A 26,253-nucleotide genomic window follows, 5' to 3' on the forward strand; every position below is an offset into this window, starting at 1 on the left:
TCCTTCTTAAAAGGTCAACAAAGTGAATACAGAGGGAGGGGGAAGAGGGGGGACTTGGTTACCTAAACATTGGCATTTAGGGTCACTCAGAGTGCTGCACAACTTTAAGCTCAGATTCCAAGTGCTGTTCTAGAAAATGCAACTTTCTTGAAGTGCTGCTGCTTATCTGCCACTCCTGTATGGCTGTCTCAGGTACTTTAACATATCTAAAGTATTTTAACACTGAAAAATAATTCTGGGACTCAAAACATACATTTTGTAGGAATGTGTTTGAGGGAGAACAGACAGAGTAAGGGACTTGAGGTTGGAAATGCAGGATGTCATTTGGCAACAAGACCATGCCAGAAGAAGTTGAACCAACTGGGCCAGGGAAACCCCAGCAGGAAATAAACCCAAGGGCAGGCACGTTCAATATGGAATGACGATGATTCTTGCTACCTTCTGCAAATATAAACTAGATATAATAGCTAGAAGCTGAAAGGACAAAAATACGTACTTTGTATTCCCATTTCTAGTTTGGTTTCTAAAGAAAGCATCTATGGATTAGCCTGTCTCAAACAGCTTCTGATCTCAAAAGCCAATTTCTTCCACATTTGATAGGTAGAAGCTCAAATAAATACAGAATAGAACAGAATCAGAATCATAGCATATCCTTAGTAGGCAAGGACCCACAGACAACATCGAGTCCAGCTCCTGGATCCACACAGGACCACCCAGAATTCAAACCCTATGTCTGAGAGCGTTGTCCCAGAGCTCTTTGAATTCCGGCAGCCTGGGGTCGTGCCCACTGCCCTGGGCAGCCTATTCCATGCCCATTGCCCTCTGGCAAAGAATCTTTTGCTAACCCTCCCCTAAAAGCTCCATTACGTTCCCTCGGGCCCTGTCGCTGTCACACAGAGCAGAGCTCAGCACTGCCCCTCCGCTCCCTGTGAGGAGCTGCAGCCACCGTGAGGGCTCTCGTCAGCTCCTCTGCTCTGGGCTGAGCAAACCCAGGGACCTCAGCTGCTCCCCACACACTTTGCCCTGCAGACCTTTCACCATCTTAGTAGTCCTCCTTTAGATGTTTCCTACTAGCTTTATGTCTCTCTAACATCGTGGCACCCAATGCGCACCCAGCACTGGAGGTGAGGCTTCAGAGCACAGTGCAGAGCAGGACAACCCCTCCCTTTCCACAGTGGCAGTGCTGGGCTGGGTACCCCCAGGTACAGTTGGCCCCCACAATGTACTTCGTGCCTACAGGTTTCAAGGACATAGCGAGTACCAGAGATCCCCAAGTCTGGCCTGGAGGAGAGGGGAGAGGCAGTGTGTGATTGGGGCCTCCGCCTAGTCATGAAGGTGCTGTGCTGACCTGCCACAGCCAGCAGGAATGCGAGCTCAGCCCTGTGCCCCCCTCACCAACCAGCTCCGGCCACAACTCGGAGGGGGCTTTCAGAGTGCACAGTGTGGGCAAGGCCAGAGGGGAGAAAGCTGCAGGAAATGAGGCTGTGTTTGTTTTGCTGCTTACAAAGCCGCATATTAGGGAGAGCAGTTAAGCATTCAAAATGATTAGCAAGGCTGGGTAGTAAATTCCTTTCATCATTCTGGCTGTCATCCTAAAATACGTGCTCTAGATTTACCACAGATTTGCTTGGTTTGGGCCAGGGAATTTCATTAAGTAATTCCTGCATCATGTGATACACAAGGTTGCACTAAATGCTCCAGCGACCATTTCCATTCTTCTGTTTCAATGATCCCTGTCTGAAAAACAATGATAGCAGAATGAGGGAGAAAAATAAAGAGTCGGTGTTGAGGAAGTACAAAGAGCTCCATATATTTAACTGCTGGGGCATTTTTTTTTTAATTGAATAACTATTCCCAGGATCCATTGATCTTTACATTAGTTAGAGCGTCCTACAAGGACAGAAACCATGATGGGGAGAGTGTGAGTAATGAGCTCGCAGCCGAGTGAATCATTTCCCCTACAGCTTTGTGTTTGTAGAGAGACAGATGGTGGGAGCTGTGGAGAGGGAGAGGGAGGGGAAAGGCAGGTTTTTGCAAATAACACAAGTAGGGAGAGGATGGTGAAAAAGAAATAATCAGCAGGTAAGGGAGAAGGAGAGGCTGGAAACATGCAGGCTGCTTCAAAACTAACATGCTCATGTTAAAAGAGATCAGGGTTACAGGGAAGTTTAGGAAGGAAATTACAGAAAACAAGAGCCTTGAGGCCAAGAGAGAAAAATATAACAGGAACAGCCCTAGAAATGCATCTGTAGAGCTCTTAAGTCAGTTATTAACTTCATGTGCAAATAGTGGGGCAGTAGCTTTCAGAATGCGAGCATCCCTCTCATGGGTGGGCACTGCTGCCAGCAGGAGCCGCTGAGCTGCGGGCATGAAGGCATCGCCTGGAGCACTGCAGAGGTACTGGGGGCTGTTCCTCAGTGCCTGCACACCTTGGGGTGTGGGAGGGAAATGCCCTGCCCAAACTGAGAGCAAACACTGGGATGAAGGCAACATGAAGGGAGAGACAGAACTCACTGAGAAACAGCCTGTCTTGCAGGCTTGCCAGAACTCCGATGACATGAATGCATGTGAAGATTTTTTATGCCAGCCACCTGTGTGACAGAAATATGGTGGTAATGTTTTCATCCCACAGATAAGCTACATTGGCCTCTCCAGCGAGGGAACCGTATGGTGGGTCTGGTACAAAGGTAATCCTATAAAACCCTGCGTGCAAGACATGAAACGCTGCCGACAGAGCTGATTTTCTCCCGGAGAGCCCTTCTAGCTGCCATCACTTGATACCACTTAACAGAGCCACAAGGCAGACATCGCCAGGACTGGTGGCAGGACAGGCAGGAGGCGGCCTGTGAGACAGACTCACTGCAGGGACTGGTTGGGATCCCTCCCCAGCCTGCAGCCCAACTCGGGGCCTGGCTGCAAGGTAAGGCTGAGGGAAATGCCTGGGCCTGGCAGAGAACAGGGAGCTGCACAGCCTTTCATGAAGGCCAGCTGTGGTAAGGAAGGAGAGCAGGCCTCAGAGAGTGCTCAGCACACAGAACAGGTGTGCACTATCTCACAAAGCAAACATCTCTCTCGTTACTCTTTGGCTTTAATTTAACAGCTTCTCCCCTGCTGTCGCTTCTGTTTAATCTGTGCCAGTGGCAGATGACAGAGGTCCCCGCAGGCTGAGCTGAACACACTGGTGAGTGGTGACACCAGGGGCTCCCAGCAGCAGCCTCGCTCCTGCCCTGAGCCATGGTGGCAGAAGGCAGCCATTTTGTGACACCTGCTCATGGTGGGAACCTTCTCCAGGCTAACAGGAGAGTCCAGGGAACCTCTGGCAGAACATGAGTGCTCACAGTGAACCACAGCAGGCTGGCTGCTGCGAAAGGGGTGGCTCGAGTTCTGCCAAGGGCAAAAGACTTCCAGCTCCCCATCTGCAGGTCAGGCTGATAAAGTCCTCTCTGCTGTGTTACGCCAGCCTCCTGAGGTGGAAAAAGTGGTGTGGGAATGCCTCCAGGGCCATAGAAGCATGTTTTTCTGGGGCTGAAGGAAAAGGTATCGTAATGCTAGGCACTGAACAAAAAAATAATGATTAAAGTAGCTGAAAATTAAAATTGATCTTTAAAAAATCATGACCACCACCACCTGCAGTGAACTTGTTCTGACTGTATTTCATCCTTTGGGTTTTCCACTTCTTCTAAAGGACTGTATTCTGGAAATACTATCTTTGAGGCTTTCTTCAAAGCTATCTTCTTCTGCTGGGCCTGACAGCTCTTACAACACGTCCATTCTATTTTTTGTTAGCTACCTCCAGTTAAAACCCACTAAAGGTGATGTTTTGTGACTGGCATGTTTGGCAGTGCAATGCTCTGGTGTGCTGGCCTCAGGATTTTCAGCAAGCAGCGGGTGCCGCAGTGTGCTGTTAAAAAGCCTGCAGTCTTCAAAGGAAGCAATTTAGTCAGAAAAACTTCTAAAAAGATAACACTGATGGGGATTGAGCTGAACAGTGCAGGAGTAGCTAATGCATTAAAGATTCTTTCATCCCTCTGCTGGCACAGAGAACTCAGCCTGGCTTAGTACTGACCAAAACCACCTGGATTTGTATTTTGTAGCATCACTTAAATGCTCAGCAGATACTGTGTGCACCTCATTGACATGAACGAATGTATACATGTATACAGCTACATGCAAGCAACACTCATTGCAGACTTCCTCCCAAATTTTTCCTATCAACTGGACATACAGAAACACTGAGACCCAGTCTCAGTATCAATACAGAAGCCAATTTTTCTTTGATGCCTAATTAACAGCACTCTGAGGACAACCAACCGTTTCTCTTTTAAGAAGATTAAAGATATCCCTGCCAATAATGATTCCAGATGCTTAAAAGTGTATTTTCCCATGTACAGGGCAATGGATAAGGCACTGAGAAATCATTTGGAAAAAGATTTATCTCCACTTTACCACTGAATTGCTGCAGTCAGCAGAATGTTATCAACTCACTCTGCTCTGGGTTCCTTACATAAGAAGTGGAGATGAAGGCAAACCACTTAAGTAAAGTTATTATTTGAAACTTACTCAATAAAATACTATGTGCATACAAATAATTTTTATGTGTCCATTTTCCTCCCAGTCTTGTAACAGAGATGATTTTCCTGAAGCAGGGGCTGTAAAAAAGCTGAAACAGCAGAAAGCCAATAGTAAGAATGTCCCAAAAGAGAGATGAGATGGAGACTTTAAATAGGAATAATAGACACTGGGAAGACAGACAGGAAGTATGATGAAGAGGAAAGCAATTATAAAGTAATCACATTGAAGGAAGTGGCAAACCAACCAGCTAGCATAGATTTGTCTTCTTTTTGCTACATTATATATTATTTTAAATGAGGTAAAATAGTTTAGCATTTTTAAAACAAAGAGGAAAAAGACAGCAAAATGGTATTTTCCTTCATGCTTGTGTGGAAACCAAATTCAGTGTCCCTAGGATATAGCCATGGCAGTGCCAGCTTGGTGCACTGCTACCTCAGCAGTCATGACACTGATAGTTGTGTCAAGACAAGACAGCCAGGTTTAAAGTATCTGGAGAACACAGACAAGGGGTCATCACCTAACTTGTTCAGCAGCACACTGAGTGAAAGCTGTCCATCTCAAGCCCTTATGTCTATTGGTGGATGCAGGCCAGAGTCCTTGCTGACTCCAAGCTGGGCTACAGGTTGCATTTTAGAGCTCTGTGTTAGTTGGATCATGGACAAACAGGTTTCACCATTTTCTCAAAGCAATACCTGACAATAGCATGGATTCTGTAACCTGCATCACTGGAACTACCTGAGGTAAAAAAGGATAATCTGTTTCAAATGAGCTTGCTGTTCTTGTTTCTTTTGCCCGCATTTCTCACCCCTGCACACTCCCCTGTTTTTAATGTCTTACTGAGTAGCTTGTCTCAAAACTATCTGATGCTTCTTGTTCCAGTGGCAATTTCCAGTACAAGAAGGCTCAGCTGGAGACTTGCATCAGACTCAGCCTGTGCATCCCCACCTAAAGGCAACATTCAGACCCAATGCTGCTCTCACATAAGCTTGAGAGGTAAAAGAAGAGGTGTACACCTCACATACAGAGTGCTGCCTGAGAAAATTATCAGTGCATTTTTATGTGAAGGCTGGTCCAGACTGTAACAGAAATGCTAAGCCTTGCCCTGGAACAGTGATTGAACACCTGATGGAAGGCAGGGCCAACCCAGGGGAGCTCAGGTGCATGCAGTGCACCTGAGTGACTGGAAGGGATGAAGCCAGGATCCATCCCTTCCTAGACCTCATTTAAGGGTTGGCAGTGGATGCAAAAGTATCTCTTTGAATACCCCTGTCTAGTGGAGACCTTCTGAAGGTAAGCAGTTTTCTTTCATTTCTGTGCCTATGGTGCTGCAGCCTTGGATTGTGGCACTCTGCTATTGTTGCTGTACAGTCCATCACATTATAGTATTACAGCATTACATAGGCCAGTGTAGCTGGTAGCAGAATGGCAAGCATCTTCATGCCCTTGTGAGATACTGACTCTGCAGTAACACCAGTAAGTGCCAGAAACTTGTGACAGGCCTACGCAAAATGAATCCTTCTGGAGATACAGAGCACCTCTCAACCTAGTGGTTTCCTATGTCCAGAACAGTTCCTAGGTACATTCTAGGGAAAGTCATTTATCTGACCAGCTGTACAGCATACAGACACAAGCTACAGCCAGCATATGTGCAAGCTCCTGACTTGTCACATGAGTCTGAGCATTCTGACCCCCAGTACACAATGGGAGTTAGCAGGCTTTCAAGGTACTTTACATGAGCTCAGATATTGATCAGCTCTGCTGATATTTGCATTACACGTGCTACTGCCTAGCAAAAAGCATGGTTTCTGTTCTGATTTCATATTTTTCATTCATTAACCTCTAATCTACAGAAGCAAATAACTTCTTCTGTGTCAACGCTATTTTACAATGCTAAAACCAGCTATTCATGTAGCTGTGTGTAACTCTATAGACCAGAATGCTCTTCTTATGAAGGGCTTATGGTCCAACTGCATGTGGGATTTGAGTGGCTAGCTAGAATTCTCTGCAAATTATCTGTCGTTTCTTTGTAAGCCCTGCTTCCTTTCTTTACGTCTGTATTTGGACTGGGGATAATGAACTTCCTGTATCATGCACTGCAACACAAGGAAACCCATTGTATACGAACCAAGGAAGAGTATATCAGTGAGTGGTTTGTAAGGCAGCTCTGATGGGTCTTGTTAGAATGACTTATTCTCAGAGTTTCAGTGGTTTGATTAAGTGGATCATGTGATAAGCACTTATAATGAACTTCTTCACATGCTGCCAGGGGAAGCCCAGCAGATAAAGTGCTTAATCCCACGGCGTTGCTCTGTGCATAACAAGCTGATTGCAAAGACAGAAGAGTCATGCAATTCATTGGCTTCTCCTATTCAAGATAGCACAACAGTGTTATACAATTTTCTTTCTGCTGCCCAAGTCAAAATATTCTTGCTATTAAATCCAGTTCAAACTAGCATGCTTTCCCTCCCTCAGCTCACCAAGCTCTCAACCAGGCAGGTTACAGCTGAATGTAACCACCTGCAACAAGTCTAGGCATGCTTTTGAGTGATTTCTTTCCTATTAAAGAAAACAGTCCCCCCAGAAACAACAACAAACAAGAACGGAGCATAAACTTCTGAGCAACCCCAGCTAGTTTGTTTTAAAAATAAAAATCTAGGTCAGCCTGAATCACCACAGGGGTAATCTTCATTTCACTACCAACAGCAGCAGAGGTCAACAAGCCAACCTCACAAAGGGCATCTCTTGCAGTTTTGGCCGAAACCTGCGGGACCAATGACCAGGGTAAGACAACATAGATGTGCTCTCTCTTCCTCTCCCCAGCTGGAGGCTCACACTCTGCAGTGCTTTTGTGGAAAGCATTCTGGCTGAGTGATGAAGTGGGATGTGCTCGTTCCAGCCCTGTCTACTGGAACAAACTGTGCTGCTTCTCCAAGGCCAGTGCCATATTCCTCACTCAGCTGTAGCAAGGGTATGACAGAGGGGATACGTTTAGGAAAGTAGTCTTCTGGTCCTGGGTTTGAGATGAGTGACAGGCGCCAAAGAGATCTGCTCCCTGACCAGCAATACCTGCCTGCTCCCATTGCCAAGGGCAACAACTATGTGCATCAGGACCTGCCTGTTGCTCTGGTATGCCTGATGAAAATGCTTGTGAAATCTCTGCTACCCAGAAAAGTAAGAGCTCTTCTTGCACACTCACATTTCACCATTTGATGGATGTGACCATTTCAGTAGTGTATGATACTGAAGGATCATAAGGAGATATATGGGTGTGAGCTTTCAGTGAGGTAACTGGTTTTACTTGAGACCCTTTTATCAGAAAAACAGTGGTGCAGCCATGGATAATGCTTCCCTTTAGGTACTTATTGACAGCAGAGGTGGGACTTTACCAAGTGGTAGCTGATGAGGCAGCATCTGAAAAGCTAGCTTCGGGAATGCCTGTCCTCAGGCTACCTCACTCTTGATAATTCCGCTGAGTAATTAGTTCTTTAGGGTCACATAGTGAACCACTTCTAAAGTGATCATCTTGAGTCCAGGCGTCAGGAGAAACTACAGGCAGAAGCAGCATGTCATGTCACCTTACCAGCAGGATGTGTCCATCCTGCCCATCAGCAAAAGGGTTAACATTGTTTGATGCAAGATTGAATCAGCCTGGTGGTGGTAACTGTTAAGTCACGTAGAGCCATTGCATTTCCCTCCTGCTCTGCAGTCATAGTGAGAATAAAGGAGGGCTTAGCCTCCTTACATAGAAGTACAATCACTTGTGCATCATAACTAGAAGGCCTGTATGGCCACAAAACTGCTTCTGCACAGCACTCAGAATGGATCTTGGTTCTGTCTGGCTTCATGCTTTGCTCCCCACTCTGCTTGTTCTCACAGGTACTGGCAGCCCCCACATCACCCATGCACTGTGCTGAGCACCTCACTGAATGCCAGTTCACATAGACAGACATGTAGACAGCCCTGTGAGTGAGATCCTGTGCTTATAGCTTGCATGCCCCGAAAGCAAGTTTAAGAGCATCCCTGAAATGTATCAATGTATTAACATGCTAAGTTGGATGATAAACTCATCACATCTAGTGCAGTGGTTATAAAGAGACCCAGCAGTAGAACATTTGGTGAAGAACGCAAGCATGAATATCAAATTAACTTCTTAAATGAATCAGAACATCAGACGGGTAGAGGGGACGCCCTGCTTTCTGGCCTGACCTTTTGTGATACTTATCTGTATGATAGGGAAAAGTCTAGGCCTGCAGCATCTCACAGCAAGCCTAGGGGATGGTAAAAAGTAATTGTTTGTTCAGGCAGTCAGCCTATAAATACAACTGCAGTTCAAAATGTACATCAAACTTTGTATATCAGTTTTCCTATACAGTGTTACTAGCCATTAAATTTCCTTAGGTCATATTATTCCTCAATTAATGAGATTGTACGGTATAATCAAATGGATAATATGATATCAATCAGATTTCATCAGCAAAATGCTGTTTCCAGCTGTGATGGCATGGGAGAAAGAAAGCCTTATCTTGATGTGTTTTCCAGCTAATAGGAATTCACTACCTAATAGTGAGAAAAATCTTTAAAAATGCACTTTCTATGCGATCAGTAAGAACCCAGAACTGCAAAATTACAATGCTGCTACTAGATTCAGTCATCAGAGAGTAACTTAATTGTAATTCTGTAAGCCAGGTTGAAATTTGCTCTTCAAATTGTTTCCACTTAACAGGGATATCTCCTGGAAATGTTGGCTCATTGTCCTTAATGGCATTTTGGTATTTTGAACTGAACGTACACCCCCACAGCATTTAACTCACAAGTTTGATATTTCAGATTATGTATGGATGTTGAACATGGAAGGATTTTACTCCACACTTAAAACAATTCAGGTAGAAGTCATTTACTCTTAATTTTATTAAGCAACTAGCAAATTTTAAAAGCCAGTATCTATTTATTCTTATGTTAAATCAGTGTCTCCCCAAGCTCTGTGTGCCCAGTTTGAGAAACTGAATCCACCAAATTCCACAAGAACTGACAGATTTTTGTAAATGTGAGGCTTACTGAGGCTAGGTATTCCAAATAGAGAATCAGACTACAGTATTTCATTCTCACTCCTCTAGCACCACGTAACTGCTACAAAGGTGCATTGTGAGATTTCTGCTTTTAAATTTTTAGCAGCTGAAGAGCATCAGTGAGCATTAAGTAAAATTTCTTTCAGACTCTCTAATCTTTATCACATCTTTTCCTTCTACGTGACAAGACAGACAAAAGTGTTTGTGGTTTAAAGCAGGGACACTAAGCTACCCATGACCTGGGTGAATATTGTGAATTAGATCCTTTGGAGTATTACCGTGCTTTTTTGCTACTCTCCTACTTTTATGTATTAAATATCGTTTACAGATTTCCTGTGTAGGCCTGTCCCCAGGGACTGACAACCTGGTGTAGACAACTCATAAATAAAACGAGTGAGACATGAGCAAGAAAAAGCATAGCATACTTCTGGGAATCACTCCAGGAAAATAAATGTGCGAGATGGCACATCACCCTACACAAAGCTGGCAAAGGTAAAATAACATTTGGATTTGATCATTACAGAAAATAAAATAATTTCATGTTCATGTGTACGTGCTGGTCTTTTACTGAAATGAAAGGGCAAAGGTAAGAGTCCAAAGACTAAAAGTGGAGTTTTGACTTACAGGAAAACAAACCTGCCAGTGACTGTTGCAGCTTATTTAACTGAAGTGGATGATGAAGCCTGGATTTGATCCGTAGTTTTCAGAAGGTCTGTGGATTCTCTAGGAATGGCCACTATCATTTACTTCCCATCTCTGTCGCTCACTACTTCTGCAGCATATGCTTGCTTTTAAAGGACCGTTTAAATTCTAGGCCTACCTTTTCCTCACCAATGACAATGCATGATTTTATATAGAAGCGGCATAAAAACACTGTAAAGAACACAAGAGAAACAATCAGCTTGCTTTCTTATAATGGGTTTGGATGAATATACCCTCTCGTTTCCATCTGTGCTTTATTCCCTTTGCTCGAGAGTAGGATATTACATTTACTGGCACTGACGCTCCTCAGAGCTTATTCTTTTTCTCCCCTTCTGCTCTGCTCTCATTTTCCCACTCTTTTTTTTTTTTTTTTTTAAACTATTTTTTAGTTTCCTGCATCCTCATTTTCCTAAGCACTATCTAGTCTCCAGTTTACTGTATTTATGAGCCACTCTGCAAGTCCAAGCAACTGCGCATAAGGTATGACAATATGACAACTACAAGGAAATTATTACTATTTAAGGGATGAGTTGGCAGAAAAGACATCCTGCAACTGTGCAGATTGCAGACAGATGCTTACCTATGTTTTGCTTGCCTGTAATCTGGAAATGTACAGAATTCTTCGACAGCAAAGGTATTCTTGCCAATTGTTATTTCTATGGTGCCCTTATTTTTTGCTTTTAGGGATGAGGGTTTACCTTCATCATAAAACTGTCTGCCTGGCAAGCAGTTGAAAATTTTGCTTGGGTTTTTAAATATCAATACATTGCTGTGCAGGCATAGCTTTAAAACAAGCTGTTTATGATTGAACATTCTCACACTATCATTGCTTGTGTTTCACTGCACAACAAGCCTGCAGAAAAGCTTTTTATGCATCAAAATGAATGAAAAGTTACTTGTGATATAGCAACAGGAGTTCTAGGAGAGGTGTATCCGTATATCTGCCAGAATTGAACATTTGCTTATGTGACTTTGAGGCCTCATACGCCCATCGAGCAGATACAAGCCTTGAGGCTCCTTGAAATTTTTGCTCTTCTCGTAGTGACAGCCTTCAGGTCATCCTATCTGACAAAAGTAAACAAGAACATAAAACTCTTGTCAAGGATAGGGACTCCTGGAAGCTGATGAGTCCAGTCTGAGGAGCATGAACTGATGTGTTTACCTTGGCTAGACCTTTCAAGAACCACAGTTTGGCGACATGGAAGAAGCAATTGAGTATACACTTTTGCAAGCTCAACTTCTTTCAACCTTTCAAGATTGGTGACTGCTCTTAAGCCAGAAGATAGTTTAAAATGTTATGTGGCGATTCCTTAAATGTATTCAAGACATTCTGTAGGAATTTTCTTCTCTAGGAAGAAAATTTAATTTGTTTTGCCAATTAAACTTGCCTTTTTACCACTGATGAAGACTGAGTGAAAAGCAAGACTTCCTATTCTTGATGGCCACTCAGCATGCAGGCCAGGAGAGGAAAGAACCTCAAGTCCAGGTATCAAACTATTGTTTTTTTCCTCTGGCTCCAAATGCAGAGAAGTCCTGAAGTTTCATGAATATCCCATTCAGGAAACCAGAACTCTTTTTGGCAAGTGAAGATCAAAAGGATAATTATGCTGCGTTCTACTTGATTTTGCCAAGTAATTTGGTAATTAGAAGGACTGGCAGGTAAGTATAACAGGAAACCACGATTCCTGAAATGCAGAAGTCTTCGTCTTGTTGACCTGTGCTATATCTAGTCAGGATTGTTCTATTTTGAGAAGATGCCTTCAAATGTTTATGATTTCCTGTCCGTGTTTTGAATAGGAGTGTCTACTGAAACCTCTTACCAAGCTACTCTGCAGACAGAGTACACAAGAAAAGATTTTATGCAAGTGCTATAATTTAATTACTTCCTGGCACAGACGCAGCCAGCAACAACTCAAGCCATATAAGAAGACAGCTAACAATCATGGTGGCTTTTCTGTTACAGGTACTTAGCCACTGAACAGTTTAAGGGTCTGACCTAGCTGTAAAGAGGTCATTCTCTTTACAGATGGTGATAACTTTCAGTTGTGACTTGCACAGTGTCAAGTTTTAACCCATATCCTGTGAATTACTCATTTCCTACAGGAAATTCATCTTTGCTACCATCATTTAACAGAATCACAACCACCTATTCTGCTTTCAAGTACTTGCTTTCTAGTTTCAGTCTAGCGAGTCTATGTCCCCCGAATTGGCAGAATTTTTTGAGTAAAATGAGGGGTAAGGGTTCTGTGGTTTGAGAAAGTCAAATATAAGCTCAATGTCTGATGCAAGAGCAAATCTCCTTGTGACAACTAATGTGCAAACTAATGGGTTTCTGTAGCTGTCTCCATCCAGGGGAAAAAAAAAAAAAAGATGAATTTTTTAGTACTTGTGAAATATTCAGCTAATCTTCCCACTTGACTTGCAAGAGACTCAGTGACGTGCTTTGTGTTTGTTTTTTTAATATTCAGCATTTGGAAGCTCCATCTCCCTGAGTAAATAAGAGCACTACAACTATTGTCTACGCTGCGGCAGAACAAAAAGTCCTTTGGCCAGATGTGAACATGCTATATTCTGCATCTCCTCTCCCCAAGCCCTATCCTCCAGATACAATATGGCAGCATGGACTGCCAGCAGATTGCTGGTGAGCATTTCTGTGCTAGTGTGGTAAACTAGCAAGCTCGCTCAGACACCACCAAGCTCTAAAGAAAAAGTCTTTGTGCCTACATCTGCAGTCACTCCTGCATGCTTGCCATATGAAGTACGAATCAGTGTGATTTTTCAGCAGGGTTCAGGTCTACTTTCAATGGAGTGCAGATGAAGGTCTTCAGTGATTATGTAAATGTACTAATTATGTAAATCTAGGAGACTTATGACAATTAGAATTAAGGCTGAGAATGTAAACATGGACCTTGTTATCTTGCACTTGGAGAAAGTGTTATTTTTCTGAACAATGTAACACATCAAGACCTCAATTCCAACACAAATCTTTATTAACAAATCAGGTTGATGGGTGGAAAGATAAAGGTTAAGCATAATTTGTTATTTACAGTTTTCAAATTCATATACAAATCCCTATGTTCTGAGTGCTAAACTCTTATGCCCCATACATATGTTGTTTGTTTTACCAAATTACATGTGAATGAAAAGAACAGCTGTGACCTCCCTTGTACTTTGAAAGGGCTCTGATAAACACAAATTCAACTTAACAAAAAAAGTCTTGAGTTCATTCCTTTTGTATGTGTAAGGACCTGCAGAATTAACCTTAATTATTAAATTCAAGATTAATCATGAAAAAGCATCCAGTGTAAAACTGCATACCTGTTCATATTCAGTTTGGTGGTTATCTATTAACAATTCAGTTCTATCACCGTGGTTTCCTAACCTATAACCCATCCCATCTTAAACAACACTTTTAAAACTCCCTGGCTAAACTGAAGTTGTGTGTTCAAGTAATACCATTTTCTCTTTCTACAACATTCACTTACTTAAGACATGTAACTAAAATTATTTTTCTCTTTGCATACGTAATAGTAACAATTCTTTGGATTGGGATGTTTTTTTTTTTTTTTTTAAGCATAATCATTAAGTTATTTCCACAAAGTCACTAATATTACTACATTTGCACTACAGGCCTACATTGCTTTTATTATACCAAATGATTGGTTCCAAAGAGTAACAGCTAAAGGTATACAGAAACTGGGAATGAATGGCCCATAGTTAAATGAGGCCAAAGCCCCATGTAGTCTTATAAAGATTTAGCTAAAGTTGGTAAATGAAACAGTCTGTCTAAGATTTGCATGCAACCAAAATACAATGATTGACATATTTCAGCACTCGCTGCCATTTCTGATCATCATCCCTTTTCTATGCCTCCTTGACTGCATGCATTCCTTTTTTTTTTTCCCCAGAAAATACAGCTCTTCAAATATAAGCGTAAGTAATGGTAATACAACAGCAGTAACAACAGGCTTCCGAACTCAGCTGGAGATGAAGGCTGCTTCCTCCTCACCAGCAACATTCTGCTGATCGTGTGCTTCTGCAGGGCAGCTGCTCTCAGCTTCTGCTAAACTGTGTGCTCAATATGGAATGTGGAAGAGATGAAACTATGGATGCTGGGAGAAGAGTCTGGACATAAGAAATAGTGTAATTGATATTCTGGTGAGGAGGGAGATAAGAAAGGAATTTATTAACATATACATTGCTTGGCCTGTGAAAGTTTAATGATCTCTGTTTTTTGGTCTTCTTCCACATACTCTCTCTGCTGTCTAGACTTTTCCATTTCTCAAATGACCAAAACACTTCAACACTTCCTGAACTGTGCTCCCAATGAAGGACAGGATAAAGAAGGACAGGAGAGGATGCAGTAGAGGGCTGGAATGACCTACGGTGTTCTGTACTTTGTTCTTGAAATGAGCAGAATAACCTCCCTCAAAGCACCTACTGTGAATGTCTGCAGTCCATGACAAGGTTCCAAGGCCTGGAAAGATACCTGAGTCAGCAGAGCATGCCCACCTGGAGTCTATAATATCAGCAGGCACTTAGTGCTCAAAAGAATAGTATGAATGCATTTCTCCAGCCAAGAGAAAGTGCATTAAATTTGTGCAATTTGCCCCTACGTTCTCCAAACTGTTATGTAAAACCAGCCCGTATTTCCCTCTTACTGTGAGATGAATACAATTCTCTCTGAAAAAATTCTGCATCTGAAAGAAGATGTTAATTTGCAGGAATGATTAATAGTTCTGCTGACGGCTAAAAATCCAGTTAGAGCAGTCAGGGTATGATGGCTTTACAGGAGCGGGATAAAGTTTATTTGATTTTCTGTAACCGAGTGTCCTCAGCTGAACCTACCAACCCTTTGCTGTGCAAGGATTGTAACTCCCACTGCAGTTGGCTCAGCCTCCATTTCTATTTTTAGTGCAGATCTTGCTCCTTTTTTAGTCCTGATTGCACAGCCAGAACTGCGTTCTCAGCAGCTCAGTGAAAAGCCTGCCTGTTCCATTTTATAACTTTTCCAGACAAAAAGATGGGAAGCCTGCAGCTCTCCAAACACTCTTATTTTTAAGAGCTTGCAATACGATACAACCCCAAACCCAAGGGCTGAATGAATCCCTGCTGAAATACTACTGAATTTTCTGGGGTTTTATTCAGCATTAATTTGGCTGCTAGTAAGATACTTGGGATATTAAAACATTAACCCCCCCCCCCACACACACACAGAAAAACAACCAAACAACAACAAAAAGCAAAAAACAAAAAAACTTCTTCACCATAAGTACTTAAAAAGATATTTATCAAAAAGGTAATAATATACATCTGGATCAAATCCTCTAGACAACATGCTATCTTCTTTAGATTCATAGTTTATAAATCCAATTGATGGAAGCAACTACTAGCCAAGAAAGAAAGAAACAAGGAAAAATGGAAAACACTGAGTTTGAAGATTCTCTAAGCAGGGACGACCACACAGAAGCAATTTTCTGGCACTCAATTAAAACCACTCAATTAACATTTTTGAGCAAAGTTTTCCCACTGTAGCTGGAACAGACAGTTGCTGTAGTTCTGTCTGCATTAGTGACAGTGCTTCACCTCTGCTTAAAGTGTTTGCTTCTGCAATATCTTCTTAGTGATATATACTTAGGAAGTTATATTTCAAAGTGTTGTAAACATTTAAAAAAAAACAAGATTAAGATGATTAAGGCCGTTGTTAGGCTGTAAACACACAACCTACATTGTTAATACAAGTAAAATACATCCTTATCTACATGTACTGAAATATGTTGCCAATAGTGTGATAGCAGTTTGCATCTTACTGTACACCTGAATCAAGCATACCTGCAAATATCATTTTATTCTTAACCCAAAGTAAAATAAAAATATCCTCATATGCACAGATCTCTTCTTAGAAGAAATCTTAAACCCTTCCTTCCTGCAACAAATTTCTAAGGAATTGTTATGCTACTCAGGCATTAATCAGTGAGTTCAGCCATCTTTATTGGACACATAATGACTCCAACACCCCTCTTGCAATGGGGGAGACTGACTGCAGATGGAGATTTCCCTCAGCTTCCCCTGCATTCAGGCAGTTCATTAGTCCTTTTATGCCACACTGAGAACACAAAGGCAGATTCAAAAGAAAATTAACTGGGAGAGTAAAGGAATTAAAATCAGTGAAGGAATTGATAGACTAACATATTCTTATTGTAAATTCAGGAATTTAATTAGTCCCCAGTCAAACACTGGACAAATCAAAGCCAATAACAAACGGAAGGACCATTAAAAGCAGATATTCAGCAGATCTGAATTTACATATTTTGTGTGCCTCAAACACCCAATTCATTCTGTGAAAACGGAGGGTGTTCCAAACATATGAAGTCAGGTTCATTATCTCGATTTAAATAACACAAAGCTCGAAAGAGAGAAGCTGAATGCCACAAGAAGTAAGTACTCAAGATCACTATCTCAAAGGAACAAGGTTAGAAACTGAAAGGACTGGAAGTTATCAAGCGAAAATAAAAAAACCCAAGTACTTGAAAGCCTGTTTTTCCTAGCTGGCAACAGGAACATTATACCCTTGTACCCTAAATAGAGACCACGGAAATCTGGCTAATGAGGGGATGCACTGTCTTGGCTGTGGTTTTCAGCACTACATGCAGAGCTGAAATTCTAATAAATTTAGGGGAAAAAAAAAAAAAGGGAAAAAATATACTGGCACTGCTAGATGTCAAAGCTAAAACCAGGTCAATGGAGTCACAATTGTAGTGCAAAATGTATCAATTTTCCTCCAATTTATATTCTGGACATAGTTTTTAATAATAACAATTTCTGCTGAATCCATTTGGAAGAAAATCTTGTCAAAGAGGGTATTGCTTTGTTTGTAATTCAGCACTACAAAGTGGACCCTAACAAATGATGAGTGCTTTGTGTCTGATGAGCAACTATTTCTGTATTTTGTTCGGAATGACCATGTCTGTGTTTTGACTTAGGAAATGTGCATAACATTAAAATAAAATTATTCAAGTGCCATTTTACCTCAGAACGAAGTAGGTCACTTTGAAGTCAGCTTTGATGGCCAGTTCTGTTGTTGCTCCTCTTTTTTTTTTTTGTTGTTGGTGTTTTAAGAGCATCAGCCTGTTCCCTCAGCACCACTTAATCACTGGTAACTTTCATGGAGAGCAAACAAAAGGCCTCTTTTATTTATCCATTATGTTACTAAGAGGTGAGAACAGCTTGATGCAAATGAAAATCATTAAAGCATTCTGTGCTACCATTAACTGTCTGAATATCTGCCTATGCAAATACAGCACACAACCCAGTGAAACTGCAGCCTCATGACCTACCGCATTGAAAATCTATGCCTTATGACTCTCTTAACCCAACAGTTAAAATACCCTGTGTGATGTGCCTCTGTAAGCACTTAGTTTGGATGGGCATGGAAACGAAGTGTAAGCCATTACACAGAAACATACACCATTTCAGAAACCCCTTCACCGTGACAGGCCAAGGGGTAACATCAGAGCTATCTGATTCATTACAGTGCTGCAGTATGAAGCTAAAATGTGATTGCTCAGATGTGAACCTGCATGCAATTACACCCAGAACTTCACTTAAGTAAGCAGTCCCATTTAAGACAACATGAGCATATCATAATGCAAAACCACGAACGGTCTGCAGGATTAGAGGCCTAATTAGATATAAAACCTACTGACTTCATTTTTTAGAACTCTGTCCTTTGCATAGCCCCATCAACCAAGCACCTAACACTGCTCTCACTAAGTAGCACCTTACCCAACAATAAAGATGAGTAAGTGTATGAAGCTGGAGAGCTCAGCAGAAGTAGTACCTAGCAACCAGAGTGCACAAGAACCTTTGTGTTCCTAAGAATTCTAACCAAAGACATACATATGGCAGCTTAGAAAGCACGTTAGAGGAGGCCACTTACTGCTGCTCATTTTGTCTCCTTGGTGAAATTTAGGTTAGCCATCAGGCAACAATTTACTTTGAATGTCTAAGAGCTTTTCTAGATGTAAGTTTTGGCAGAAGTAAGGGATATCTCACCCTCCTTTGGGACACATACCTTTGTTACCTACTCTTACACCACAGAACAGAGGTTAAGACAATGTGTTATTCAACAGCAGCTGGAAAGGAAATGGTTGATTGGATTCTGTGCCTTTACTGCTTGAAGGACTTAAATCAGCCTCTCCTGTCTGGTAGGAGAGTACTCCCACCAGCAGAGGCTTGTGTACAAAGCATCTCTTACATCCACCTTGAGATTTTGACAATCTGTGCTGGGGAATGGAAGACACCCAGGCCAGAAAGAATAAGGATACTTTAATCTCCTAGGCTGCTTATGTTTTCATTAAGCAGCAATTATACAGCTTGAACGCACAGTGCTGAGTGCAGGGACTAAGGACTCCTAGGCAAGTGCTCTTATTACTTATGTATTTGGATATTATGAAATTAATGTATTTGAGGCACTTAGGAAAGAAAGAAATTCAGCGGGACAGAAGACCCCCCCCAGAAGTCTTCTTCTGAACATGGCAAAGTGGAACGCTTAAAAAACCTTCTCTGAGTCACTGTTGCTCCACCTGTACTGTTAAACAGAGTGGTACCATGGAATAAATTGAATATCAGACTGCTCATCATCTGCACTGCCAAGCCGGTAGCCTGCTGTGTGGCAGCTTTGGCCCATAACAACCATCTGGAGTGATGCTCTCAAGTGACTCAGGGGACAATACTTGGACACAGGGAGACCCAGCCAACTCTCTGGCCTTCATTATTTCATAATATTGCATAAATGTAATGCACGGTAAGAAACATTTCAAAGAACCCAATAAGGAAATTATGAATTCTTCTGTCACAGTATAATTAATGCCAAGTAATTTGGATTTTTATTTTACCTTTAAAGTAACAATGTTCCCATTTTATTGATGACTGAATTAAAATTAGCTAGAAATACTTTGTTTTTATTAAGACATAGATAAAAAATAAAGCTACTCTGAAGGAGCTTGAAAAATATAAATACTACTAATTTCTTCTGCTTAAAATAACCAATTTTTGCATTACTGCAAGCAAAAAGCAATTTTGTACCTGCTAGGTGAAGAAGAAATTAGGGAACTGACTAGTGATCTAGTGCTGGAGCAATGGAGACAAACCCAGGTTAGAGGCAGTGAAATCTTCATCACAAAACTGGTTTACAAAGTTGCAGCAAGAACATGCAGTCTTTCAACAGTTGTTTGGGTTTTATTTTGCCAACAAGTGAGTGAAGGTGGAGGTTTTGGGGTAAGAAATCCAATTTCCTTCTCTAAACAAACAGATTTAAAAAAATACCAAACAAACAACACAACACCCTTATTCATTGCAGTAGAAAAGTACAGTCTGTTTTTTAATAGATAGTAACCATAACTGCTATCTTCAGACAATGAAGAAAAACCACCAAGAGCTGCAAGAAAGATATTATCTAACCGAAGATGTGTGCACTTTCCTCAGAGCACAAGAGGTCTGGGCACTGGCAGTTCTTGTCTCAAATACCCACACCTAATGCCTTACTTCAGAATGATAGTTTTGCAGACTAGACCTCAATTACATTTGATTTACTGACTGATTCTCTTCTGCTTCCTTTTAAAGATAAAGAATGTGTTTAAAGCAGAGCATGAGAATGCGATCACTTCTTGGAAGGCTGTTCCCTCTCTGAACAATCTGATACGTTTTCACAGTTATTTTTACAGTATAACCATTTCCTATTTTCCCCGAGTTAATAGTTTCAATCTACGATCACTTTCTTTTGCAAAAAGCACGCTCCTAGTGAGAACACATCACTTAAGTATTAGAATAAAAAATCCAAATAAGTCAAAAGCCTATATTCTGTCCTGAGAAAAACAGCTACTCAAAATACTATCTCCACAAACTATCTTTTAAAGTAGCATACGAAAAGGAAGATGAAGGTACTGTGGGTAGGGAGACTGAAGAAGGTACTGTGTTTATATTTTATGGACTTGGGAGCTAGTGTTGTTTGATATTATTAGCCAAGCCATCAAGTTACCACTTCTGAAGGAAAACAGCTATCACTGAATTTGTAACTAAAGCAGCTGCAAGACTACTCAGGAGACACCACATTACAGCAGAATCAAGTCTCAGTCATTTAATTGCACAGCTTCCAGAGTAAAAGTACCTGATTTCTGTACCTGACTAGAAGTTCATAACCACCACACAAGATTTTCCCCCTAGGAACTGGAAACAGAATTAGGGTGTTTCTCCTTCCTAATTGCCACTAACATATCGCATCAGAATAACAGGTAACACTTTATAAATTTGTGTTCTACCTAACTTTGTATCTCCAACTGTATCTATCTTATGCTTTAAGATATACAATGATCAATATACTGGCAAGAAAATTAATTTTATTTGCAAGTCTCCAAAATCGTTGAGGTAGATCTGTGTGCAGATAAGGCTTGTACTTAAAGTGTCAGCCTTTATTAGATGTTACTGTAATTGGTGGTCCACATTAATAATTATATTTTTATACATCAAGCACACACAGTAGCATTTATATAGGGAATACATATTTAGGAAGACCATATTCTGGATGAACTTCAGTTCCAGTAATATCTTTCTGGGATTACCTTTTGTAGCAGAAAAAGCATGGCATGAAACAGTGAGCACCTGGTGGAAGGCAGGGCCAACCCAGGGGAGCTCAGGTGTATGCAATGCACCTGACTGACTGGAACAGGTGAAGCCAGGATCCACCTCCTTGCAGACCTCATTTAAGGGTTGGCACTGAAGGCGAGGGTATCTTGCTGGAGAGCTCTGCATCCCTGAGATCTTCTGAAGATAAGCAGCTTCTTTCCTCTATTTCTGTGCCTATGGCTGTTGCATTTGTGCAGCTTAGGTCCCTTGCTGCAGCCTAGGACCATGCTACTTTGCTGTTGTTGCTATGCTTTTCATTCTGTTACACCTCTACACCACTCTGTTTGCATTGCCTTTTTCCCAGGTGTGCCATCTGCCTACCAGTGTCTAAAAATACTTACAGTATTATTAATTAGTAGCTAGTATTTGCATCTTCAAATGGAAATGAGCTTTGATTTTTAGAAAGAGTTAGGAAGTGCAACTGTGTTAACTGATGAATGTCACATCAAAATAAAACGCTAATAATTGCTGACTAAATATTAAATCTCTAGCAAATAGTTCTATGGCATTCTGTAGCTTTCTGCATTTTAAGAGGATGCATTTAAATGTATCTACAGCATTCATTTATCTCTCTCCTGATTACTTATGCCCATTAAGATCCTCGCTAGAGGAAGTAAACTCCTGAAAACACTGAAAAAACCCATGTCTGAAAATGTTAGCCATAAAGACCAACAGACTCCTAGGCAGTATCTAGTTCACAAGAAAAACAACACTCTTCCCAATAGCCAAAACAGAATACAAGGTCTGAAGGAAGTCTTTAGGTGTTACGTATCCCAATTTCAGGAAAGCATCTGCTACTCTTGCGAAACCCCCAAGTCACTCAGAATGCACTGGATGGATTACAATGCTGAGTGAGAGATGATTAGACAAATAAGGACTGTATAAAAACTCTGAAGCTTAAGGAAAACAGTGAATACTGTAGGGCTCAAGATAAATCTGAAAACTGATAGCAAATAAAAGCCTTATGTGAAAAAGGACATGCAACAATGTATTTGTGTGTGTGTACAGTGCCAAAGGAACTGTTATGAGGCCCTGTTCTTTGACATCTTCATTAATCTTTCAGAGGCCACGATGTGGACAACTGCAAGGATATGGAGGTACAGCAAAGTAATTATAGGGGCTAAAATTCAGTCAGAAAACACCAAGATGAAGATAAGTACAGGAGAAAAAAGCAAGCTACTGCTGTAGGAAATACTGAGGGGAAATATTCTGGAACGTATTCAATGGGATGGAAATAACCCTAGGGCATATTTGTAAAGAATCTAATAATAACAAGTAAGCAGAAACTACGAATAAATTTGTAACAGAATACGAACAAAAAGACTAAGTTAGGTTTGACTTGCATACTTGGAAATACTGTATCCTAGAGCAGGAAGATAACAGTTTCTCTCCATGTAGCTTTAGGGCAGACTGTAGAACGTTTTCCCTGTGAACAATCAGCTAAGCCATTCGAGCCTCTTAGTGTACCAAATGTTAATATCATCTGGCAATTCATTCTGTCCTACACACAGAGGTCATACGGGTACCTGAAACAACGTAAATGGCTCTATCTAGACATAAATCATAAATTCTTTATCCATGCTCTTTGTAACCACACCTGGAATTCACCAATGAGTCCCAGGCATATTACCAAAAAGATCTCCGCAAATTGGATGGAATTCACATAAAAATAACAGAAATCCTTTGGGGGCTGGAAAGACTCAAAAGGAAATCCTGCAAACATAAGCAAGTGTAGCTTAAGGTAAGCAAATGAGAAGTTCAAAATCATATTTTTCATAACAGTCATTTTTTTCTGGAAAACTCTTCGAAAGGAAGAAACCAAGAAGGGGGAAAAAAAAAAAGGTGATAAAAGGAAGACACACAATACAGGAAATCTTAAACTGTGTTCTAAACTACAGGTAGTTGACTTAATGGGGGGAGGGGGAATAGTTGGTATCTGGAACAGCAGCATAAAGTATGCGTTCATATATTACATAAACCAATACTGACAGGGACGGAGAAAGCATTTAATAGGCCTCTGCCATCTTTAATTTAATCTTAAAGCACTTCAAGTTTACTCTGCTGGCGACTCTCCTATCTCTTCCTGGATAACAGATGGCTGTTTGTGATCAACATACCAGACAGAAGCTTCTTTCACTTCAATGCATGAATGGGGAATGCCGCTTGCAAGTCAGACTACATGGTAGAACGTAGAACAGGTGATTTCACCACTTACCATCCAGCCCCATTTCTGTGATTCATTCATAAAAACACATTTCACATTCTGAAACAATGAAAATTCAAATAATAACCACATATATACATACAGTTGGCTGCATAAATTATATGAGACTGATAGGACATTCTGCAGTTACACTACTTGGAAACTTTCCATTATGGAATCTTTTAAATTACTTATTTGAATCATTCGGGTTAACTCTGTTTGCATCAGATAATGGTTTTTTTTTTCCAGTGGAGAGTTTCAGCTAAATGTTTTGGCTACTTATAAGAAAAAGAATATGAAAAATTGTTTGCTAATTTAAAAACAGTTCTTACAGCCATTTACCTCAGCTCCACTGTATGGAATAGAAATTTCAGAGTTTGGTAGGATGATGTACGTGTACTTAAACAATATATTTTTTTGTAAACCCCACCAAGTCACACATAATTTCTCTTGGGAAGAGATAATGTGTGTAAGATGTAAAAATAAAAGTAATTATTTTTATAACAGCTATAAATGCTGAATAAAAGCTATTCAAATGCTCAACCACTTTTGCCCTTTTACTGCACAACTTGCCAGCAACTCTCACTGATAAACATACCATTCACACAAACACTATTAATGTTTAAATGTTAGATGTCCTTACACATAGTTTTATCTTTTATGGTCATACACAACTCTTACAGGCATCTCGTTTTTTAATAGCTTTGATTCAGCAACACAGCTCACACAACAGTTCTAGCAATACTCCTTGATTATCTAGGACTTAGTTAGATCATCTTAATCAAATTTCACCTACTAACTTCTTTTTGTCATATGTCCAGCCACTAAACTTGACTTGTTACTATACTGTTAGCTGCTCTCTAACAACATGTGATACACTAAACTCATTACAGAACCATATAAATATTGTTCTTGACAACATTCTGCTCTCTTAACACAGGAGGAAACCCCAACCACTTTTTGACATACAGAATTCCATCAGCGGAGAGTAGATCAATATTGCCTCATTTCTGGATCCAACACAATGCATTTACTGTCAATTTCCTTGTATTAGGTATATGCTGTTAATTAATATGATTTTTAAATAAAAGTAGTATAGTTCTGCTTTGCTACATACGTGAAAATCTTTATTCATTTTTACATTTCAGATGATATCGTTCCCTTGAGTACTTATGTGTTCTCCTGTATGCACATTCACTGGTAGGTTCTTCTGATGTTAGGCCAAGGTAAGACGGACCTGAAAACATTGGGGAAAAAAGAGTTACTGTCAAATAACTTCCAATTAAAACTTTTGTTTGAAATGTAAATTGCTAAATACAAATGAAACCCAGGAAACAAACGGTTTAAAAGTAGTCTTGCATCTTCATATAAACATTATGTATAAGAATTTGTATACATAACTTATTTGCCACGTGTGGAAGGTGATAGTATAACTTGCTGGAGTGTATTTCATACAGCTAAGGTTTTCTGAAATGAAAACATGGCATAGAATGTGTTTTGTGCAATGATGATGAAAGCTCTTTCTCCATGGCTAAATCGTCTGTATCAATTAGAGGAACCCATAATTGAAATGTTCAGTGAACTACATGCAATTCTTCTAAAATCTTGTTTATCACATGAATGAATCTGATCATCAGCAAAGAACATCACAGAACCTCCTTTGGTAATCTGATCAACTTCCAGAATAAAACTTGTTACAAAGCTCTGCTCTCCTACTTCCACACAGAGAAGAAACTCTCTCTTCCACTGGTGAGAAATCTTTCAAGTCCAGTTAATCTCCAGCTTAAATTTATTATGACCAGTTTGTAGCTAATCATTCTACAGCAATACTGTTCTTTTGCTTAAATATTTTTCCTTCCTGCTTATGCCAAAGTTAGCGATATATTTATAAACTTCACTTATGTTCTCTTTCATTGTTTGTTCTCCTAGATGGAGCCAAGTGATTCTTATCATCTTGATAAAATAGGCTTCTCCTATCCATGATAATTTTTATAACCCTACTCTGCACCTGGTCTAGTTTAAATTAAACCCCCTTGATGACTTAAAAAAATAGTCCAAATAAGCTAGAACCAAGATCTTGTACAATCACACTGATGAATCGCTTGCTTTCACAGAAATTACCTCATGCATTTTAGGCCTGACTCCTAGAACTTTTCTTCTGCCATTTCTGGTTAAGGAGTTTCTAGATCAGAACAGAAAATTCTTAGCTATTTTCAAGTTCAAAACCCTGCACTTGATATGCAAGACAAGATATTATAACGCTTCTATTTAAATGCAAGCCAGACAACTCTTCCTATGTGTATCTGTTTTCCAAAATTAAGGTTATCAGCAATTCTTATTTATGCACTAAACAAAACGCTCCTACACATGTTAAATGGCAGAGTCTGCTTATAGACAGCTTCTAGTTTTATAGCCCTCTTTTCCCATTAGAAATTCTTTATGCACCCAACTTAATTTCTCATATGGCGCTAAACTGAATCTTTTTCTTGGAGCACAAATTAACCCTAATTCATTTCCTTTGTTGATAAAATAAATTGTATTAAAAGGAAAAATAAATGAACAAAACCCAAACCAATCCCTCCCACAAATATACCTTTAATACAGAAAAGATTTTTCTTTCATGTTCTTTTTTTATCCCATTTTTTTTTTCCTAGGCCCCACGTACTGCAACAGTTGCCCATAACGCTTTTTTGGGTTCCCTTTCAAATGTATTTATCTTCCAATCATGTGGCACCATTCTTGCTCTGACAGGTTTACTAAGAATCATCACTAAAAGACTGTTTTAATGCTTTCCAAGTATTTTCACACTTGAGACAAGGCCAGTTTTCTCATCCGTTTTCTAGTGGCAAAACGTTGGTGTAAGATCATTAATTAAATGTGTTATCGCTCTGGTTCTGACAGAACCCAACTGTATTACACATCAGAGCCAATTGCCTAGCCTGTATCTATTCACTAAGAATTATTATTATTTTTTTTTTTTGTTAAGAGTTCTCATGAATTAGAATCTTAAGCACTATTTCCAAAGCA

General features: G+C 40.4%; 2 long non-coding RNA genes across 6 annotated transcripts in view; one reads left to right on the top strand and one right to left on the bottom strand.

Annotated features, from left to right (window-relative positions):
* Window positions 1–14,385, top strand: LOC109366163 (uncharacterized). Of its 2 annotated transcripts, none has more exons than XR_014881441.1 (5): window positions 1–7,353; window positions 9,967–10,130; window positions 10,265–12,303; window positions 12,809–12,981; window positions 14,249–14,385. It is a non-coding gene; the product is annotated as an uncharacterized LOC109366163 (long non-coding RNA). The 2 variants fall into 2 exon arrangements; XR_014881440.1 differs by having other exon boundaries at window positions 3–7,353; window positions 10,265–10,348.
* LOC109366164 (uncharacterized) overlaps window positions 13,309–26,253 on the bottom strand; it is a 16,825-nt gene continuing 3,880 nt past the window's right edge. Inside the window, exons 2-4 of one of the 4 annotated variants that reach the window (XR_014881438.1) lie at window positions 24,344–24,463; window positions 23,239–23,286; window positions 13,309–14,465 (exon numbers count right to left, since the gene is read on the bottom strand). This is a non-coding gene — a long non-coding RNA (uncharacterized LOC109366164). Of the gene's footprint in view, window positions 24,464–26,253 lie in introns of all 4 variants that reach the window. The other 3 variants (XR_014881439.1, XR_014881436.1, XR_014881437.1) reach the window with 3 other exon arrangements.

The sequence above is a fragment of the Meleagris gallopavo genome, chromosome 2, assembly GCF_905368555.1.
Source record: "Meleagris gallopavo chromosome 2, MGAL_WU_HG_1.1, whole genome shotgun sequence".
NCBI classification, from domain to species: Eukaryota; Metazoa; Chordata; class Aves; order Galliformes; family Phasianidae; genus Meleagris; species Meleagris gallopavo.